The sequence below is a fragment of the Corvus hawaiiensis genome, chromosome 30, assembly GCF_020740725.1.
Source record: "Corvus hawaiiensis isolate bCorHaw1 chromosome 30, bCorHaw1.pri.cur, whole genome shotgun sequence".
NCBI lineage: Eukaryota > Metazoa > Chordata > Aves > Passeriformes > Corvidae > Corvus > Corvus hawaiiensis.
The window spans coordinates 1,008,772-1,030,567 of record NC_063242.1 but is presented as its reverse complement, the minus strand read 5'-3'; the positions used below and the strand labels follow the sequence as shown (position 1 = coordinate 1,030,567).

At 41.3% G+C, this 21,796-nt stretch overlaps 1 protein-coding gene across 19 annotated transcripts in view; it reads right to left on the bottom strand.

Moving 5' to 3' along the window:
- The window catches only part of LOC125318595 (poly(rC)-binding protein 3-like), a 509,055-nt gene that overhangs the window by 125,262 nt on the left and 361,997 nt on the right, over positions 1–21,796 (bottom strand). Inside the window, exon 1 of one of the 19 annotated variants that reach the window (XM_048289509.1) lies at positions 19,536–19,560. The exons of 16 other annotated variants lie outside the window; for them this stretch is intronic. The gene's annotated coding sequence lies outside the window, so the exon portion shown is untranslated. Of the gene's footprint in view, positions 1–18,660; positions 18,859–19,004; positions 19,304–19,535; positions 19,561–21,796 lie in introns of those variants that run through there. 2 more of the 19 variants (XM_048289506.1, XM_048289511.1) reach the window with 2 other exon arrangements.

Here is a 21,796-nt window from a genome sequence, read left to right as displayed (position 1 = left end):
TTAGACGCGCTTGCTGTATAAGCAACTGCAAAATGATTTGAGGTTAGCATAGCTTTTTTCCCCCCTCCCAGAAAAAAGACAGATTGCTGGTGGTAGTAGTGAAAGGATCTTTAGTAAAAGGGGAGAGTTTTGCTTTGAGGCTGGCAAGTTATTTAGATAACCTGGTGGCTTCAGGCAACAGCACAAAATGAAATTATATGGTTTCAGTCAAACAAAAGGAGGAAGGTCACCAATATCACAGCAGCGCTCCAGTAAAATGCAGTACAATTAAACTCCATGAGCTGCAGCTTCCCTACCTGCACTGAGAGTGGTCTGCAACACACACAAGCCCCCATCACCCAAACTGAAATAATGTTTTTCTGCTCAAGACTGCTGCCAAAGGCTATGATTAGACATGAGCATATTCTATGAAGATGACAGTTACTTGAGATGACAGCTACTTTAAGGGAAACAAAGTCTGGGCTGATGTCCACTCCAGGCAATCCCAGTGATTTCAGTGCATAATTCAGGTAACAGCAACCTCCATGATGAAAAAAAGGCGGCAGGGAATCCCAAACAAAAAAAAACAATGCCACATCACTAAAAACACCGTGTTCTGTCAGAAAGAAGCCAAATTCCACCCTAAACACTTTTTAGGGGTAACCTCTTCCTATAAACCTTCAAGCAAAATACCACATGTACACATAAAATAAAGGACTATGATATAAATATATATGAAAGAGCTCTGACCTTCCTTCTGGCTTGTCCATATGACTAAAATAATGACATCTGCTTAAGGTCAGAGGTCTGGAATATTCGAATGCTGCTCCTGTAGCACATGCATTCCAAAGACAGGCTACATGGTCCTGGATAATTATGACATTTAGTGTAGACACATCTGTTCCATCTATAGTAGTCAATCATTTTTTTCAGCATAAATAGTAATAAACCTTGATCCCAGAACTATAAGACATCTTAATTATAATGGGAGATCTCTTTGGCAAGACTGACCATTTGAAATTAAGTGGAAAACATGATTTTTTTTTAAACTAATCGAACTTTTCATTTGCATTTAAATTTGCAGTACATTGGACACTTGTACAAGCAGTCTAGGAAAGCTTCGTGCTGACGTTTCAACACATCTAATGAGAAAGATCTCATTAGAGAAGGACCATAAGAAATGAAAGGCTATATTCTAGTTACAAATCACGTGATCCATTAGTAGGATGGGGGGTAGGGAGGAAAGACATCAACATCACCATAGACAAATGTTCTGCTAACTCAGTCTTGCTGGTTCTCTGAAAACAAGGAAATATATTTTCAGGTCAGTGATTTTCAACTGTTTCAATTCACAGATCCCTAAATATTTTCCAGTGGAGATGCAGACCTTTGAATCGCACAATTAAGCCCAAGGCAAAACGCTTGCTTTTCATCTTTACCTGCCATGGGTTTCTTAGATACAGTTCACAGACCATCATCTGAAAAACATTTTTTGAAAGACAACTTTTGATCATAATTTAGCTGTTTTGCTTAGAATACTGTCACCACAGCCTTCCTCAAAAGGAAGGTTGAAGAAGAGATACCCTGCTCATGTTCTGCAGACAGGATTTCTTTGACCTGAAGTCACAGATGCTTAGTTTTCAGGTCTCTTTGGCATGGATGGCTTTAGGTAAAAACTGCATTGCAAACCTTTGTTCTGTAGTTTATCAGCCTTCCATTACACAGGAAAGCACCCATGTCTATCTACCCCAGACTGACCTTCAGCACGTGAGATCTGCACCTGTTCTTGGTTCAGAGCCAGAACATCTGGACTTAATTTACAGCACAAAGTGAAATGCCAATACACAATCTGGGGCTCAGGGACGTACATACCTGCTACCCTGGAGAAGCCCTGCATGTCACCTCCATTTGCTCAAGAATGACCAGACGTGGAACCAACCTATAGAACTCTTATTTTTTATTTATTTTAGTTGCCTGCAGAATTCTTTCTTTCCCTCAGTTCCACCAGAGCAAGAGGAGGAACTGCTGCTCTGACAGATGTACAGATCTCTCTACTTTCCCTTTGGGAGAATCTCGTGCACCTATTTATCAACAGATAAGATTCACAAAAAGGGCCCTGCCAGGATTATGTGGTCTATGAGAAGACTCATCTACATGACAGATATCTCCTCAGGCACAGACTTGGAAACAAAAGTATCTTTGTGCCTACTAAGCATAGAAGTTCCTGGAGCATTTAGTTCAATCCATGTTTTGTACACACTTAGGTTTTGAAGATATGCATCCCTACTACTCTTTATAGAGCGTTCTTGGCAGAGGCATTTAAAAGAAATAATCATTTGAACACGTTCTTCCTGGCTATGTACTTTCTCTTTCCCAACCCCTTTCCAAACTCTGACTAAAGGTTTGAGCTTCAGCTCTAACTCTGGTGTTTGTCACAGGCACGTCATGGCTTCTCTTGATACACTGTACTACAGAGAGGAGAGGACAATACAGCCACCATGCATTGGCAAAGGCCCAATCTAGATGATTATGCAGGCTCTTTACTATAACAGCAACCCCTCCCCTCAATATTTTATACAGGACCCATAATTCAAAAAATACTCACAAGAATTCTTATGTAGAGATAGTGCAATTTGATAGAAAACATGAAAAAACCTTGATAGGTTGATAGAATCACCAGAAAGAATTCTTACGCAGTTATATGATGCAGGCAAGAATAATGTCATTTTTTTTCCATGGTGGTTTTCATGTTAGCCATTCCCCCATCTACAGAGTGTTAACAGTCCTTTCCCTTGCTAACACACTGTGGAAATCCTTTTCTTGGCAAATATCATCATCAAGGGGACAATTTCCCAGAGAAATCTGGCTCACATTCAAGATTCTTTGTGAGGATCAAAAATGGATCAAAAATGAGGGGAGAGGAATTCATGAGCACATCAAGCAGAAAAGTTGTATGCATCTACTCTTGCACTTGATCAAGAAAAATAAAATTGTTTTCTTTTAGTGTCTGTCTGACTGACTAACATTGTGGCTGAGTCAACACCTCTCACTTGCAACTAGGAGCAACCATGCTTTCAGAGACATCCAGATCAAGTACATGAAATAACATCAGAAATCTTCATTGAGGAACAAAAGATGCTGAACAGAGACTGGTACACTTTTTCCCCAACAAGTTATAACATCCTGAAAGATCTAATGTTCATACTATAGAACTGCACAGAAGTCAAATAAAAACTTGACTTTAGGAATCAGTGGTTCAGAGTGGCTTCAAAGAACAATTGACTACTTCAGAAAAAATCCTTATTTTTGGATGAAACAAAATGTATGATTTTCCTTTACGTGGCCATGAAAACTTATTGAGCATCTTTGTTACTTGAAACAATGGCAATTGGGCTGCTTAGCTAGGGAAAATTGAAAGTAATGTTAATAAAACTACTAAAAAAAAAACCCGAAACATTCTGTTGAAACTTGCACTAAAATTTATTACCCTTGGTTCATAATAATAAAGTAAATTTGAAATATACTGCCACACATAGAGTAAAATAACTCAGATCACACCAGAAAGGGCCTCCTTACCATTGATGACTGCCTGATCAGTGGGTACAGAGGAGAAATCGAGCGTTAAGTGCCTCTGCCCTCCCAGCATTATGAACTAATACACTTTGACTTGGCCTTAAACTGTGACTGTTTCCCAGCATTTTGCAACTTAACTCTCCTGAGGTGATCTCTTTTTTGATGTCAAAAGTGCACAAAATGATTGCTATTCTGATTTTAATTTGTGTGTTACATTTTCTTTGGCAGAGAAGGTAAAAAAAAAAAAGAAAAAAGTGGAGGGGGGGTTAAAAGCGGGGGGGGGGGAGCGGGGGGGGAATGTGGGAAGGAGAAAGAGAGTGCACAGAAGAGATAGTAGAACAGTTCCTGCCTCTGTAAGCATTCCCTGTACCATTCCAATTTTAAACCAGACCTGACAATCACCATGGTGGTCATGTTCAATGCAAGCCAAAGGATGAAGCAATTAAGGTGCAAGGATTACCCAGGCACAAAAACCAGTCAGGAGACAGTAACCGTAAGCCCACACTGGTGCTGTGGTATCAACTTCTGATGCCCTAACTTTTCAGAAAATCATCCTTTTCCAGCTCTGATTCTCTGTCAAAATGGATTAATGCACTGTCACTGGGTCCCAGCTGCCTTCCTCCCAGCCCAGTGCCAGCAATATTTAGGGACTTCATGTCCCAAATGCAGCTGGGTCCCAGCTCAGCCTGGGATGCATTCCTCAGCCTGTGAGTGAAGGAGGCATGGCCTCAGCTGAGGGAACAGGAAGGGGAGTGTTACACACAGTGGTCACTCACGTCCCACGCCCACCTCATCTCTGGACCCTCTAATGGGTACAGACTTCCCCCTGCCCCAAGGAAACTCTATGACTAGGAGCCTGTTTTCTTGTTTAATCTTGCAAGGCTAGTGCAGTACAATGCAAGCGAATTCAGTACAAATTACTGCTCAGACCTCAAAAATCTGGTTTGTTTGCAAAGTAATACCCCCCAAAAAGCAGCTGCTGACTCAGGAGCAGATGTAGTTGCATTTCCAGTGCCTGTGAGGTAAAGCTGTGGAACAGCCATTTCTGCTCATCCCAGAAGGTACAGACACGAGACGACAACCAGTCCCTGCAGCACAACTGCCTGCACTCAGCAAACTAATCAAGCTAGGTGGCTGTGTTTAAAAAAAAAAAAAAAAAAAAAAAAAGAGAAAAATGAAAAAAACCCAACCCAAAATGCAAAAAACCCCAAACCCAACCAAACCATCTACAAAACAAAAAGCCCCAAATACACCCCTATTCTCTCTCTCTGACAATTCAGCCACAAGCAGCATGGTCACACGCTCCCTGGCCATGCCTTGCCTACCAATGATGCTCTAAGAGCCTATGAATACCATGGGGACACACAGTTGTGGTGCAGAGCCCACTCACACTTTCTGTTCCCTGGCCTCATCTGCAGATGCCACACAGATCTGCAGGGCTGGTAGGGCACTCCCAGGCTCTTGCAGCCAACCACAGTAACGTGGCAGCATCATTTGTTTCGGAAACCAAACAATACAGACGGCTTCAGCTGTACAAGTAGAAACCAAATCGCTTCTTTTGATCTGGAGAACTTGTTATCTCTACCATGCCTGTCTTTCCCCACACATTTTTCTTTTGCTATTTACGTACTACAGCACAAACTTTCTGGGCAGGCTACTAATCTGAAATGACACCAAGTAGAATAATTACATAAATAACTAGCCACTTCAACATCCCAAACTCAGGCACTCATGGAATACCCTCATCCTCCAGAAAGAATGCCCCTCACCACTCTTGTGTTAACAGTAATGTCACAGGCATTCAAGAGATCTGCTCTACAGATCAGGGAGGCAAACCAGGAATAACAATCCTGAACCCCTCTGCTCCGAGCACAATCTGGCAAGATGAAGTCCCCATCTAATAGCCCAAGACAGACTTTAGGAAGGAGCCAGTCACTTACCAAGCAGATGGTAATCAAAGCCATGTCTCTGCAGATTCAGTGGCAATAAGGTATGAGATAAGACTCCAGCTCCAGGGTTTGAAAACTTCCTCCAAATGGCTTAAATTTTCTCCCTAAATCCTGTTACATTCTAATTCCAGTTCAATTTTTGCAGCATGTCCCCTTTCCTTGGGCTTCCTTTCGACTGCATTTAAACTTTTCAGGACTAACACTGCTCTCCCCGATCTCAGTGACTGCTAACTTGACAAGGGAAAACACTGGATTCATTAGACTACTTAATGACATTCATTCTGGCACTAATCTTAAAGCACTTAATGCATTAAAAACTTTTTTTATTACTATTTTAAATAACCAGTATAACCTAGCAGTCAAAATGGATTTGCCAACTATTGGTAAGAACCTCCACCACAGGAGGAAGCAGGCACGTTTTAAAGGCAGCATGCCTTACTCAACTTTCACCTGAATTACTACAAGAGTCATCCTTGCAGCAAAATATTTTGTAAAATATTACAGCAATGCTTAATTTTTTTTCCATCTGAAGATGATGAAACAAATTAATCTCTCACAGACTAGTATGGAAGCAAGTAAGAAATGAGGCCACTTATGACGATGACAAATCTGGATGGGAAGAAGAAGAAACCACCGGTGGTGATAAAATCAGCACATAATCTTTTAGGTGTTTATTACATCAGCATAGGTAGATGAATTTGATAATCAAGCAACAAACTTATTTCTTACTAGTTCTGAAATTCTAGGATTCACCCAGGCAAGTATATAAGATGCCAGTAGTGTGAGCTTTTCCACAGATAAGCAGCTCTGGAAGGAAGTAAAAGGTTCTAAATGTTACTCAAGGGAGGAGCAGCAGCAATAGAGAAAGAATTAGACAAGTAAGATAAATTTAGCAGAAAAAGACTACTGACTTGGAAAATGCACACCAAGTAAATTACAGGAAGCTAAAATAATGGTTTTTTAATAATAAAAGTTACTATACATGTCATTAATAGAACCACGTGATATTTCTATGTAATTTGATTCATGAATGTAATTCACTGTTGGGTCATAGAAACTGAAAACATTTTGAATTCAAAATAAATTAGACAGTTCAGAGGTTTGATGTACTGGGCGGGGGGATGAGTGTGAAGAACAAAACCAACCAAGCTTCTAAAAATTTAGAGGCCTCCCAAGCACAGCAACTGAAGTTGGTTTTGTGAGAGTCCTGCCAGCAGCTGGTTTTATGTGCAGTTAATTTCTATTTTAGAACTGTTACTTTGTTGCTATCTTGAAATAAAAAATGACAAATACACATGAAAATTAACCAAAACCCAAACACATTTCCAGTAAAGATGAATGATTTCTTATTTTTTTTTAATTCCACAAGCATTAAGTTCATGTACTTCGGGGGAAATATTTTCCACCTTCCACAAAAAGATTTGTCTTTGCCTACATGAGAATAGTAATCCACACACATTTGAAATGTGCTGATGCAGAAAACAAGGCAATATTTCCTCATAATAAGTAAAGGTATTCTTGCTTTAGGCTGGAATATAAGCAGTACTAAATGTTGTTTAAAAACATAGAGTGTGATGCCATCTGAAATATGCAATCTAAAATATTTGATTGGAGATCGAAGATTATTTTGCAAATTTGATCTGTTTGCAGGAGAAGCAACTGCTGGTCTTTGATGTGCATGTTTCTCATATAAATCCAAGGAGGTAATAATTTCAGAGTACAAAGCCATGATGTGACCACAAATGGAATATCGTATGCGGCTCTTATCTCCACGCATTGCAAAAAAAGAGATAAAATAACTAGGCACATACAAAGAAGGCTAACTTAAATGATATAGGAATTGGAGGATAAGACACTGAATATGAAGACAGACTAAGGAAGCTAAAGTTATATAATCCAGAAAAGAGGATTGAGGAGAATATGATCATAGTCTATAAATAACTTACAGGTAACAATATGGATGAAAGAAGAGAATTATTGAGAGTCCTCATAGAGGGTAAGATGAGAAGCAACTTTCTTGAGCTAAAGAAGGAAAAACTGAACAGAAGAATGTAGGCCAGACATTTGCAAAACTTAATATCCCACACCATCATGCATGGGACTGCATTTTAATCAAGGTGGAATCACTTCATACGTGTGGCAGTTCCAAGTAAAATAGGCAAGTCTTGTGCCTCACAGGACACAGCCCAATCCTGTGGTCATCTGCCAAATGGACTGGGGTTTGTTTTGATGTCTGGGTGCCCAATAGCACAGATGAATTCAAATGAGACATTAAAGTTGAATATAAATTTAGAATACAGGCTGTGCAAAAGAAGAATTTTTATTTCCCCCTCCAACTTATGGGAGACGGGTTGTTAAAACTAATCACAGACAGGAAAAAATGGCATTGAAATGGCAAATGACCCATCAGAACACTTAAAGATGGACATACGTTGGGTGCCCAGGATGCGCCTCAAACAGCATGAGAAGACTTGCTCCCAATTAATCCAGCTTGCCAATTTGCAAATAACATCACTGTAACACATACCTTCTCATATAAACTGGAATGAGTAAGCAGAGATTTACCTCAAAAACGGAAAAAAAAGTGGACACATGCACACCAAAAAACAGCTTCTCCTGCAAACAGATCAAACTTGCAAAATAATCTTCAATCTCCAATGTGACTTTCCTAATACATTCAACAGAGTAGCAGAGATCTACAAAAAGACAAGAAGCTGGTCTTATGATTAACAGAGATCCAGAAGGCTGCTCTGAATGGAGGGCGGGGGGAAGTCTGCCTAGAATATGATCTTTTAGTTATTTCACTGCTGAATGTTCCAAGTGGTTGAAATGAAAATACACAAGTTCTGGAAAGTTTATTCCTACTGAAGAAAAGTGGTGATGGACACAGTAGTGTTCCTGTACTAACCACTGACCTTTCCTATGTTAATAAAAATATTATCTCCTCTTTGGGATGTGGAAAAAAATCCACATACCAAGGTAAGCTTTTTCTATCCACACATACTGCAAAGACTTTAACACTCCTCTTCCAATCCCATGGACATACCACGCTCACTTTCCACTGGTCCCATCACACTGAGACAAGACATCTTTGCAAATTGCATCCTTTCTCCTTTTACCCCAACAGAAGGAACCATCCAGGTTGAAAACTCAGATGATCTTCTGAAGAAGGGAGTGAAAGTTAGGAGAAACAGATGGAGAAAGAAGACAGAACCTGTGAACACAAAATTTCCATGGACAATAGAAACACAGAATCATTAAGGCTGGAAAAGACCCTTAAGATCACTGAGTCCAACCATTAAGCCAGGCCTGCCAAGTCCACCACTAGACCATGTCCCTCAGTGACACACCTACATGTCTTTTAAATACCTCCAACGGTGGTGACTCAACTACTTCCCTGGGTAGCATGTTCTAGTGCCAGATAACCCTTTCAGTGAGTAATTTTTTCCTAATACCCAATATAAACCTCTCCTGGCATAACTGAAGCTGATGCCTCTTGTCCTATCACTTGTTACTTGGAGAAAAAGTTCTGTTCTTATCCAGATAGAAGCTGGAGTAGTGTCGCACATCACTTTCACAATGAGATGCCATTTTGCAGCCAAAGTCAACAGAAGTGTCTGGGAACATCATTGTGTCATCCCAAAAATTGGATGTAGGAGGACAGAGGATCCCAGAAATCCTCAGGGATTAGACAGAGACCTGTTCTGATCCTACTGCTCCAACAGATTAACTGAGGAGAAATTCTGTCACAGATTTTGTGGACATCTCGTCCTCAGCATCTTCCTTGGATGTTACAACTGGGCAAGGCTACCTACAGCTGGGACTTTTATCAGATTTGGTCTTCTGTACACATGTTAAAATTCAGGACAACCTTCACAGTCTGTCCCGAATAATTAAGGCAGCAAATGAATGGAATACATTGAAATAACTGTTTCAATTTGCAAAAAATAACCAGGTAAACCATACTAGAATAGAACTAAAGTTAAAAATGCAAGATCATTGCTGGCTAGGAACACAGATCAATGACACTTCAGATTGACAATAAATGGAAGATATTTATGTCTCAGAATCTCCTCTAATACCATTTGTGTCACAAAGTCACTATGCATATATACAAACCATAGACCGGTATGTAAATTAGGTGCTCAGTGCTTGCACAAAACTACTGAATTTGACCAAGTATTAGCTGAACAACAATATAAGCTAAAAAGTAATATAGATGATGTTCATACCTTGTTGATTACACATCATAAATGAAAAAAGGTATTTATTTGAATAAATACATTTCCGTAAGTCCTTCTTTTGTATGAAAGCGTGGAGACACTGTCACAGGCAGCAGCTATTCAGAGCTGCGGACATGAAAGCTTGCCTCCAACATGAGCTATAACCCCATTTTCGTTTATTACTATAGCCTACCCATTTGACATCTACCCTAATAAATGTTCATAATGAAAAGCATTCAAGTACACACACCCTGTTCTTTGGCTTTCCCCAGAGCGCTGAGGCTCATTAGACAGATTATCAGTTTTCTGCAAGAGATGTCTGCAGAGTTTTCAAATTTTGACTAATAATCTCTTGAAACAAGGTTTGCGGCAGAAGACGCGCTGAGAAAAACTCATCACTAGACTGGATCTGTGCTAATGTGATTTTTTAAAGAAGACTTTGCCCTTAGCTTTAGACATATTTGCAGGGCCAAAGCGGTTTTATTCTATGGCTATTCCCACCCCCCAAAAAACTGCAATTACTATTAAGAAAATAAAAGTCCCAATCCAAAACAACTTTAACTGAGACATTTCTGTGATTATTCGAAGCAACAAAGTTTCTCAAACCTCTTTCAGAAGCCAGTGGTAATAGTGCAAAATTAGTTTCCTTTTAAACTAGGACAAACATACGCACAAATTTTGCCTGATTTGCCCACATTCTAGAAATGAAAGCATGCAAGAAATTTAATGTAGTATAAACCTGAGAAAGTTGCAGTTAAAGATTCTAGCTAATTTTTTCAATTGAGTAAGAATTAATATCTTTGAAACCAACACCACCAAGAAAGGATTGTGCAAAAATCTCATGAACTCCTCATGAGATAATCCCCCCATATAATAAAATATATGTATCTGAAAAATGCAAATTGCATTAGCAGCATAGGAACTAGAAATTAAACTGATTTTAGGTGTATCTGCAATCTTTTAAGATTGTCCTGTATATTTTAAATATATTATTCAGAAATACAATTATTTTCCTGGCAGGTCACTCATACTCTCATTGAGAGAATCACATTTTCATGTATTTTTAAAGTATGATCTCAGAGGCATACAGAGCTAAAATGTAAGTGACATTTTATTAGTAGCCATAGGCAACCCTAGTTCTGGATACTTACATTTTTATATATGCCCCAATATCTACATGATCTGCTGCTTTTAACTTTATTGACTAATAATAATAATATTCACTGGAGACTGGGTCATTCCTGTCTAGGAACGGGAAATCAGAAAGGTCACAAGGTAAAAGAAAACTCCATTTCCGTAGGAACTTTAAGGCATTTCTCCTAGGGGAATTCAAGTTGCTTTAGAAAGATTTAGATATATATTGGTGGACCCTTTACACCTGAGCCAAGTAAAAGACCATCCATCTGTGCAGAATAATCTGTGTTTAATAAAGCCACAGTAAAATAGATTCCTGTACACTTTTTCTGTAAAGCCTCTCTCACATTTTACTGCCAGCTCCCCAGTAACTCCACACACCCACTCAAAGCGTGCTCAGGGTTGTTTCTTAACCGGTGGCACAACAGACAAGGAAAGGTCATGGTGCTGGGAGATTTTTTTTCAGACAATGAATAGGATTAGAACTGAATAGGTCCTGGTTAGCAGATCACCCTAAAAGGAAACCCAGAAATGACAAGGCAAAGCCCAAAGTCCAAATTGTGTGTCAGCAATCTCCTCCCAGCAAATCTGGGGTCAAGAAGTAACTACCAACAAAACTGGATATACACATGTGTATATATACACACACACGTATATGTAATCCACCACAAGTGGTGTTCATACAATTGCCCAGTCAAAACCCAAAGTAAACAAAGAGAACCCTGTCAAAGTTTACCAAATCCAAAAGCTAAGGCTACCTTTGACAGAAAAAGGGTAGTAATGGAAAACATGGAAATATCAAGATAGGTCACTTAAATGGCCATACATCCACCTTTTATCATCTTTTCATTGAAACTAGAAACCAGGAAGACAGGAGGGATGTTTCCAAGAAATCAGAAAGTGTCATCCAAGCACATTAAAGTTGATCACACAACTGCAAGAAGATTGTTTCACCCACTGGCTAGGAAGTACCACTGAGGAATATCACTCATCAGCTGGAACTCAGCAACTGGCCATGGATGTGATCCTACTTTGCAGCAAAATGGAACAAAACAGGTGAGGTATTCTTACACTCAGTCATGACAGTCTTAATAGCTGCAGAAGGAAGCAACTTGCATTTCTAGTGTTTAAGCTAATGCATTTTCCTCCACAGCCAGGAACAGAACAGGTATCCCTGAAGTTACTGTGTCACAGCTCAAGATCAGTGCCTTCTAAAAGCATGCTTTTCAAGACACAGAGGAAATTACTCAGAAAAACCAGTAAGAGGTTGAATGCCATGATGTCACATATTAAGTTATAACAGGATATGCCAACAGATTAATTGGTACTGAAGCTCCTAGAGATATACTGGCAATTAAGGTTCCAGTAAGCAAACAGGAGGCCAACAGCAACACTGGTTGGAAGTGTGGGAAAGCCACGCCAGCACACGATGGTCACCTCCAAGTGCAGCAACATTTCAGTCAGGATTGGGGGCTGCTTGGGGATCTGCTCTAGTTGACGGAAAAATAACAGCTTCCAGAAGGCTCCACCATCATGGCTCATGCTGGAGTCTTTTGTCAGAAATGTATCACTCTTATACAAAAAACAGAAGCTTCCAAAATTTAAACAGCATTTTAAAACACAGGCTCAGATTCTGAGAATTTTATCTGACATTAGAAACACTGAAGGGACACTGGACTTTGTTACAAGCCAGTTTTAACAGCTCTTACAATTTTTATTCAGCTTCCTCTACTCCACCCCAGCCCACAGTAAGCACCGCAGGATGCTCACAGCAGATTAACAGTGACAGTCTCTTCGTTACCTGCCAGGCATCTGTACTTGTGCAGTGTGAATGCTGATGGGGGAAGGAGGAAGGGGGAAACAAAGTGCATCTCTCTTTTGGTGACAGCACAGAGCCCTTGCCCTTCATGGAGAAATGGAACGGTGTAACTTTTGATGTTCCCTACTACTTAATCAAAATCCACCGATCTAAACTTCTCTGAATTAAATGGACTTGGAACTCCAAACCTGATTCTCATCGCTGTGAATGAATACTATGAACTTGTCTAGCAGAAGAAAGGTAGAATTCTCATGTCTTCCTATCTGCAGGAGCAAAATGTTTCATTTTCATTTACTCTCACAGGTATAGCATACATTTATAAAGAAACAAGTCTTTTTAATCACTTTGGTCATATGTAATGAAATCTCCACCATATCCACGCAGATCAGGGACTTTCAGTATTTAATCCAGTACTATATAGTAATTATTGAGCCTATACAGTAATTATTGAGTGGATTTACAGTGTTTACAAAGGTTGCATTAGCCCCCAATGTTTCACAGCCTTTTCATTTAAAATCTCTGCTGTTATTCTATAAAATGTTTAATGCTACAACACAGCGAGAAATTTTCTGTTTGCTCTTCTGGGTAGATGCTGGCATGTAGCCAGAACCACATTAATGAGATCCTTGAGGTATGCACACAGTTTTGTTAACTGAGTGAAATCACAGAAAAGTCATTTTATGGGCTTCAAGTCTCAGATTCTGTCTTTCTAGTCTAGGCTCAAATGCTGAATAGGTGCTTTACTGCCCACTGACAAGAAAATACATGCCAACAGGGGCAAAGGTAATAGACCATCATAAATACAGGACTAGATGGTGTGGACACTGCACCACACACTTCATTACCATGTAGATACATCCAAAAGTATTCTTTTTCTTGGGAGATGTACCCCTCTTCATTTTTCTGTGGCATGCTCTGCATCTGGGATGGTATTATGCTTCCCTTGGTGCCACTGAGACAACCAGACTGTTCAGATTTCATTTCATGAAATCCTAAGATCAGCAATAATAGCTGTATTTGCTTACCAAGAAACATGTACCTATTTGTACATAAAACATGACAGGAGTCTTTTCGTAGACCTCCACACTCTCTGTGTGCAGCTGCCCAGACTCCTGCTGCCGTGCCTGGGACTGCTGTTCTGACCCAGCCACCCCCATTTTCTAAAACTTGGCTGAACATTCATAAAGCCCTGCTGTAAGCATCACAGTCAAGTCCTTTTGTTGGTTTGGTTTTTTTTAATTTTAATGAAATCAAATTCTTTCCTATTACAGACATGTGCCTAAACTATTATGTGAGTAAATGTTTTTCAGTAAATGTACTGTGAATCTAACAGAAATAAAACAATACAGGACAAAGCAGAAAAGTACAGAGTTTTCCTAAGCATTTCCACTACTTTTTTTTTTTTTACAATTATTATTTGAAAACATTTATCTTAGAACGTTTTTAAGGTCAAAAAGAAACAACACCAAATATCACACATTCAAGTTTTTCTCTGGACCATTTTGTGAAAGTTTTCAGGTGTCATTGCAGTAAATCCAACTAAGAAATATTGCAGCATCCTCCTCACAGAATTTTATCAAGCTATAGGCTGTCTGAGCAGCTAAATTATGCCAAGAACAACAGGTACATAGATTTTTTTTATTCATTTTGTAAACCTGCTGCTTATTTATTCCATACTGTTAGTCAGATCCTGCCACTGATGCCCGTTTCTCCCATAGGAGGAAAGTCTGCGGAGGTCACTGGCTGAGTTTTGATGGTTTTAATCACTGCTCAACAACTCCCAGCAGCATCGAGATACTATGGTCAGGCACAGACCTCCGAGGAGGTGCATGGAAGAAAGAAACTTCATCAGACTCTAAATGACCATTACAGCTTTGGGGAAAACAGGGTCTGATGCAAGTGGAAGGCAGAACTAGAGAATCAGAACTAAAACACCCAACAAACTGACTCTCTTGGGAGAAGAGATCAAGTCATGTTGGTTTGCTTTTTTTTTTTTTGACATATAGATAATAGCCATTTATATTTTAAATAACAATGACTTTCTATACTAATTGTTTTTTGTGTCTCTGTGCTGAAGGCTTTCAGGGCTCAGAAAGCAAGTCAAGATGCTGAACAGCATGTGTGTACACAAGATGACAGCCTCTGGCAGGGGACACAAAGGCTTCAGAGAACGGGTGAGCACAGCAAAGGGCCACCCGTGTGCGTAGGGGATGATGGGCTGTCTGCTAGAAATCTGGCAGAGTGTTCAAATGGGAGTTTGTTAGCCTGAACTTGATATCTGTGCCTGACTGATGAATATGAACATACAACTTTTCTTGCTGAACATCTCCGTGGCTCTATGACCACTTTATAAATGCTCACATGTATTATCATCTCCCTCTTCCCTCTCCCAAGCTGACACACACGACACTCATAGGGGTAAAAACACACCCTTTAGATTAGGTAAATGTCTGTTATGAAGACTTTCTGCTTGATTTTAATCCAAAAGAGCTGGCATTGAGCTGCTGTTTTTTAATTAAAACCTCCTTTGCTCCGTTGTTTTTTGTCTTGCGGAGCATCTATCAATCAGGAGGAGTCACTCTAAGATGCACTTGGTTGGCAGCAGGCTATTTCATCCCTTCCCCCAAGCCCAGACACTGACTTCTTCCTTCTTCCTCCCCTCCCCAATTTCATTAACTAAATGCACTGAATAAACCTTAACATCCCAGCTAAATCCTATTGGCCCTGGATTTGCTGCTTAATGCTAAAACCCAAGCGACCCATTTTTCTCCTGTTGATACTTCGATTGCTGATGGCAGCCAGCAGAGAAAAATACCCAACTTTAAACTATTTTAATATAAGGAACAAAACCCAGAGCATTCATCACTCACTCTTTCTGCTGCTGTTCACAAACTTTACGTAAGCTTTACATGACGTGTCAAGGCGTCCCTTGCTTTTGTGCTTCATAGGCAGCACAGTGAGCCTGTTGCTTAGCAAATGATTACAACAGAGTGCATCTGTTATTAAAAGTGTAACTAGGTCTCTTTTCAAGGAAAATGATCTGGCAAAGTCTAGAAAATTAATTTCTCTGCATTCTACAATCCCCAATCATGTTGTTATAAACATCAGAAGATGATCCCACTAACTTAAAATCTTGGGGAGAGAATAGCAATGAGAGTAAACAGCTTCAGTGCTACAGAATCATTTTGGTTGCTATCCTTATGTTTTGCTCTGAACTCTAAGTTTGTCTTCCCAATTTCACATATGCCACAGAAAAGGCTAAAGATTATTCACTGTGCCCCTGCCTCTTGGCTGTAAGCCCTGCAGTTATAGCTGCTGCACATCATCTCCCCTCAGCTCAGCTGCTCAATGCTTCCTCCTTGGTCCGTGATGACAAATGGGAACTTTGCTGGTTCTTGCTGCTCCTGACTCGCTCTTTCCAAAGCACTCAAACTGAGTCATCCATCCAGCTGCAAAGCCTCCCTGGGGGAGCATTACGACCTTTGGCTCCCGGTGTCACCCACCTGCCTTCACTGCTTGCTCCACTAGACCTCTGATCTCTCTTCCACCTTAAAAACGTTACACCACGACTACCGTGTGTCTTGCCACAACGTCTAACACTCCAAAACCCTTCCCTCCCACAAATACCTCTTTTCCACTTCTGCCACACACACCCGTGGCTGCAGTCACATCCCTCATCAGCTTTGCAAGCTGCTCCACGGCTTTCCATGGCAGTGATACCCTGCTGCAGGGTCCCTATGCAGTTGTCCCTGCCCAGCATGCTTGGACCCAGGCTCCCAACCCTCTCAAGCAGGAGACGCACCTCACCCTCTGCTCCCCCGTGTCCTGTCCTCTCCGAGCACTGAGCACCATGAGGGATGTGAACCCCGGTCCTTTCACCAGGAGAGCCTCTTGCCCTGCAATGGATCTGTGGAAAGTGGCTTCACACGCAGAAAATGGAGCACTTTCCCTCACGGCTTGAAAAAGTCGCTCACCGTATTTTCAGTAATCTGTCAGAGTGGCTATTCCAGCTTGCTCTTGGGTATCCAACCAACACAGCAGTCTTTGGATTTGACTTATATTTTTAATACCACATTTCACTTCACTTTATTATCAGACCTCAGTGTCCTACAATACCAAGGCTGGCTTCTGAGAAGGGCTGCATCCTGAAATGCCTACCCCACGGACACCCAGTCCTTTGCCCAGCAAATTCCCTCAGCATTCAGAGGCTGCAAAGGCTGCAAAGGAACAAGGAGCCTGGGCATCTGGTGGAAATGCAGCTATTCTGAATAAAAATTGTATTTATAAAGAACCTAAAAGCAAATGCAATCTAGCACTGAAGATATGTGGCACAGGTTGTGATTATTAGTATGCTGTCTGGTACAAGAAGCTTTCAAATAAAAACACTTTCTAACTGACTGGGCGCTTGCGTTAATGTAGTTCTTACCAATACCACTAATGGACCGCTCATCATGTTTCTTGCTTCTCTGAAGTAACAAGAGAAACAGACTGAGCCATGTAAGAATAAAATTAATATATCCATGGCGCTACACGTTATCATACTGCACACACTCTACAAATGTGTTTAAATAGGGTCCTTGAAGGAAGTAATGGCAACTGACTTCAATATTACAGAAATATTCAAACCAGCATAAATTGGAAGGCAGGAGAGATAAGGAACATAACCAGTAAAACAAACGTTTATATTCTTCAAGATTTGTTTTTGCAGCAAGGACACAGATGAGAGAAAGAAAAAAGGCGAGGTCTTCTGTAAGAAACCAGCTATTCCAGACTAAAGAAAGTAAAAATATTTTTGTCCGCCTGATTATAGATAAGGACGGTATGGAGCAATACCCACATGATCCATCAAGGTTCTTCCTTGCCTTGAATACAGCGAGCAGCATACTAGATAGAGGACATATTTCTTAAGAGGTTTATGAGGAAGCAAACCTCAGCTTTTCCATTTATTTTCATAAACCCTGGATGGATTTCAGCATGGCCGATTTCTGGACTCTGCTTTGAACCATTCACGAACTTTGCACCAGGAATCTTTTTAGAATTAAGCAATAGACAAATGGATTACCAGCTGTTCAACTCCACTTTTCACTATTGTTCTACTTCTAGAAACATAAACAAAAGAAACAAACAACACCTGCAGCTAGACTGGATGGTACACACACACTTCTAACACATACTTATTTATTCATTTTTAACATTTGAAGATAGACATGCAAAGGAATTGCCAGTTATGACTGAATTTTGTAGCCTATAATTTATGCCTGAGCTGTTAAAATATGTTTAGGTAATGTGCGTTAACTGAGTGTTTATTTTTCCAGTAGCACTAGGAAGGTTATCAGAAACACAAATACAAATTGTACACTAAACATAATCATATCCACTAACAGGACATTCTAACAGATGCATAAAGGACATTAAAACATAGTTTTAGGCACACAGGAACAACATTTCTTTCATCTTCAAAAATAATAATATTAATTACCATAGTAATGAGGTATGAAGTCCAGACTCCTCTATTATTACTGTTAACTTTAAACTACCATATACTTTCTAACTTTTCTTTAGGAAACACACACTTCGAAGTTCACTTTTCCCCCACTGCACAACTCCCAGAGCGACGACAAGGTTGTTTATTCAGGCTGTTTACACAGCAACTGAAAAACAACGGCAAGAAAAGCCTTCAGAAACGTTAACACTTAAACGAAAGGTGGTAACTTCCAATGCCAACACAAATTCCAAAACATGAGACAATATTCCAGGTTGGTTGCTTCTGACAGTGATGCTGGTTTACAGCACATCAGAAACTTAATAGCCTCTGCCTTCCTAATCCCTCCGCAACCCCTGCGGTCTTCCTCGGCCTCTCTCCGCTTCACGTTAAACTTGCAGGAAACCATTAACCGGGGACACACGGACACACACCGAGCAGGCTCCGGATAATATTATCGCCTTCCAGCGCCGGAGCCCCGGCTCAGGCGGGGTTACTCACCCGAGGGAAGCCCACGCTTCCCGACTCACAGTCCCTGACGGATCTCGCTCAGCGCGGCTCACTCGTGCGGCGGATAAACCAGCCCCATCTCCGCACGGAGGAGTTACACAGCAACTTGTTGTGTTCGGGCTTTCACAAGTGGAGTTTTCCCGACTTGGCCCGGCGCTGCCCGTCCCGGGCCGGCAGCGCGGCGGGACGCGGCCCGCCAGGCTCCCCGCGGGGCGGCCCGCTCGGCTCCCGCCGCCGCACAACAAAGACCCCGCGCCCACCCGGGGCAGCGCCCACCGCGGGCGGCCCCCGCGACCCCCGAGCGCAGCGCGGAGCCCCGCGGGGCCGGCACCCACCTGCGGAGCGGCTCCGCTCCCGCCTCCCTGGGCGCAGCTCCCGCCGTGCCGCCCTGCGCGGACAGATGGCCGGCAGCCCTCACAGCCCTCCGCTCTGCCGGAGTGAGGCAAAGCCCGGCTTTTTTTTTTTTTTTTTTCCCCTCCTTTTTTTTTTTTTTTTTCCTTCCTCTTTCCTCCCTTCTCCCTGTTCTTTCCTCTCTTCCTCCCTTGGCTTAGACCCTGGCAGATCAGCACAAGTGTGCTCACAACACCCCCTCCGCCAGTCACTTCAATTAGTGCCACATGAGAGGAGCTTCTGCCCAAAATCTGCTTAAGAAAGGGCCAGAGGGCAGGGCAATCGCCTTTGCTCAACAATGACCAGAAGCTGCTATAAATATCCAAACAAAAGCACTGGCAAGGCCAGGAATGTCATATCCTAATGTGATAAAAATTGTAAATATCCGATGTATACCAGAAACACAAAGCAAGAAAAGTAGGTTGTTTTTTTTTTATAAAAGAGACAAAGATTAAAAGCAGTTGCCACCTCCTTACCCTCTCCCCCCAGTATGTGACCTTGTAGCGTGTTATCAAAGTTGTGTATTTCTGGGTGCCAAGCTATTATGTTTTCGAGGTCCCGAGCAGCTCGTTCACAATCCCTTTGTGACAGCTGCTCGCTAATATTTATAGGTACCCAAGTTTGTGCACCTTATATAACCAAGTCGACTGACCAGGGCTGGGCAGAGGTAGCCTCCAACCCCACAGATATGGTGCATCACACAAATAGTACAAGTGGTGACTTCTCTAAATTAAAACGTTAACAAGAAGTTCCCAGTACACCAGTAAGTAAAGCAATACATTGGTACAGTACAGACAGGGGTGCATTTATATGAAGACTGGAGGGTTTAATGCAATTTGATTTAGACACATTTTACACGTTTAATGCAATTTGATTTAGACACATTTTACACTAACATATTCTGGTGCTGTGAGGAGAAACTCCAGCCCGAAGTTTCTAACTATACAGGGAGATAGCTAAAACTAACAAAAAAACAACCAACCAACCAACTGACCAACCTCACAAAAAGCCCACACACCCTTGATCAAACACAGAGCCTCCAGCAGCAGTGCCTGGACCTTGGGCTTGTGCACCACTTCAAAAACGTCCAGTTCACACTGTGCAAGTAGCGGGATGCCACTGGTTCTAGCATGGGGAGGGGGGGCAGAGTGGAAGAAGGGAGTGGTTTTGGTCCCGTAAGACTGCTTGTAAACTCTGCAGTCCCTTCGAGATAGTAATTTCCAGTCTGTTGATGGCCGGATGTCAACAGCTAGGTTCATCTGAGGGGAAGCCAATAGCCACTGTCACCTAATTCCCTCCCCAGACATTCAAGAATGTAATCATTGCAGAGGGAGGGCACTCAGCTGATGTCCAAGTCTTGTGCCTCAATGTTTATGTACAAATCTGTGTAAAAGTAGTTAATCCTATTGACCAACCTCATGCTCTTTTAGAACAGAGATAAAGGCCATCTGAAATTAACCCTGTGTTGCCTCTGTCAGGTTTCCATCACTCAAAAATCAACTTCTCTTCTACTACAAAAAAAATGTTATTTTTTCCATTTCATTCCCATGCCCTCCTCTGATCATACTTGTTTGTCCTGCTGCAGTGAACACTGCTTTCTCAAACTAAACCAAGTCACATACAGATTTATTCTCAAAGCACCCTTATCCACAAAGGATGTTCACAGAGGGGTTTTGCTGCTTTATTAATTCCCTGAATTTAAGCATGTGCCCAACATAATGAAGAGTGTACTTTAGAAGATCTTTTAAAGAAACACATTTAAAAGAGAGAATATTTAAGTGAAGCTCCTGCAAAACTCTAGTCCAAAAAATCACATGTGCAGGCTTGCAAGAACAAAACTGCCTGCAAGATTTCCAGACTTCCTAGATTCAGCAGGGACAGAAATATTCCTTATTTCAACAAAGAGTTTTGAGTAACCCCGAGTGCACAGATGCAAAACAATAACACCAACATGAGCAACACAGACTGAGCATTGTCGGGGCAAAGCTACCAACTCATGGGCTGACAAAGCTCTCCCTGATGACGGGGGCAGAGGGAAGCAGAGGTCCTCACTCTGGCACAGGCATAGTGCAGGTCTGTGCAGCCCAGCACAGCAGCCAGAGTTATGGCAGCACATCCAGCTGTATTTCCAAGGTGTTCAATGAAATATGGCTAATAAACCCTGCCAGTTCCACTGGCTGGTCTTTACAGAGGCTCCTGCCTCTACTTCAGTCGTGGCCAAGCTGGGTGTCCACAGCAGCAGTACAGGCATGTTTTGCATTGCAAGAGTGGACAGATCTCTCACTGAAGGAATAAAAACCCTGACGTAATCTTCAACAACAAAAAACCCTCCAGGTAAGCAAGTAAAAGATTTTTAGAATAATAAGCTTACCTGGCAAAAATATGAACAATGACTTAAATAACTGCATAGTTGTAACTGAATAACAAGACAGCAAAAATATATCACTAATAGAGTGAAATGCAAGGCTGTGTGCATGGTATAAAAATTTAGCCAGCCAGGCAGGTGAATAAATTGGTGGAACTGAGTCACCGATGCCAGAAGTGACTTAAAAATATCCTTGTCTCTGAATTCCGGGTGGGTTTTGTATCTTTAATTTTTGTATCTGTCATTCCACAGTTCAAAGAGGGTAAATAAAAAGGGTTATAAAAATAAAAATAAAAAAAACTTCTCCTTTTGCCAAAAGGCTCTGTTTGTATTGATCTGTCGTGATCTGCTCCTCATTGTTTTGCATGCTGC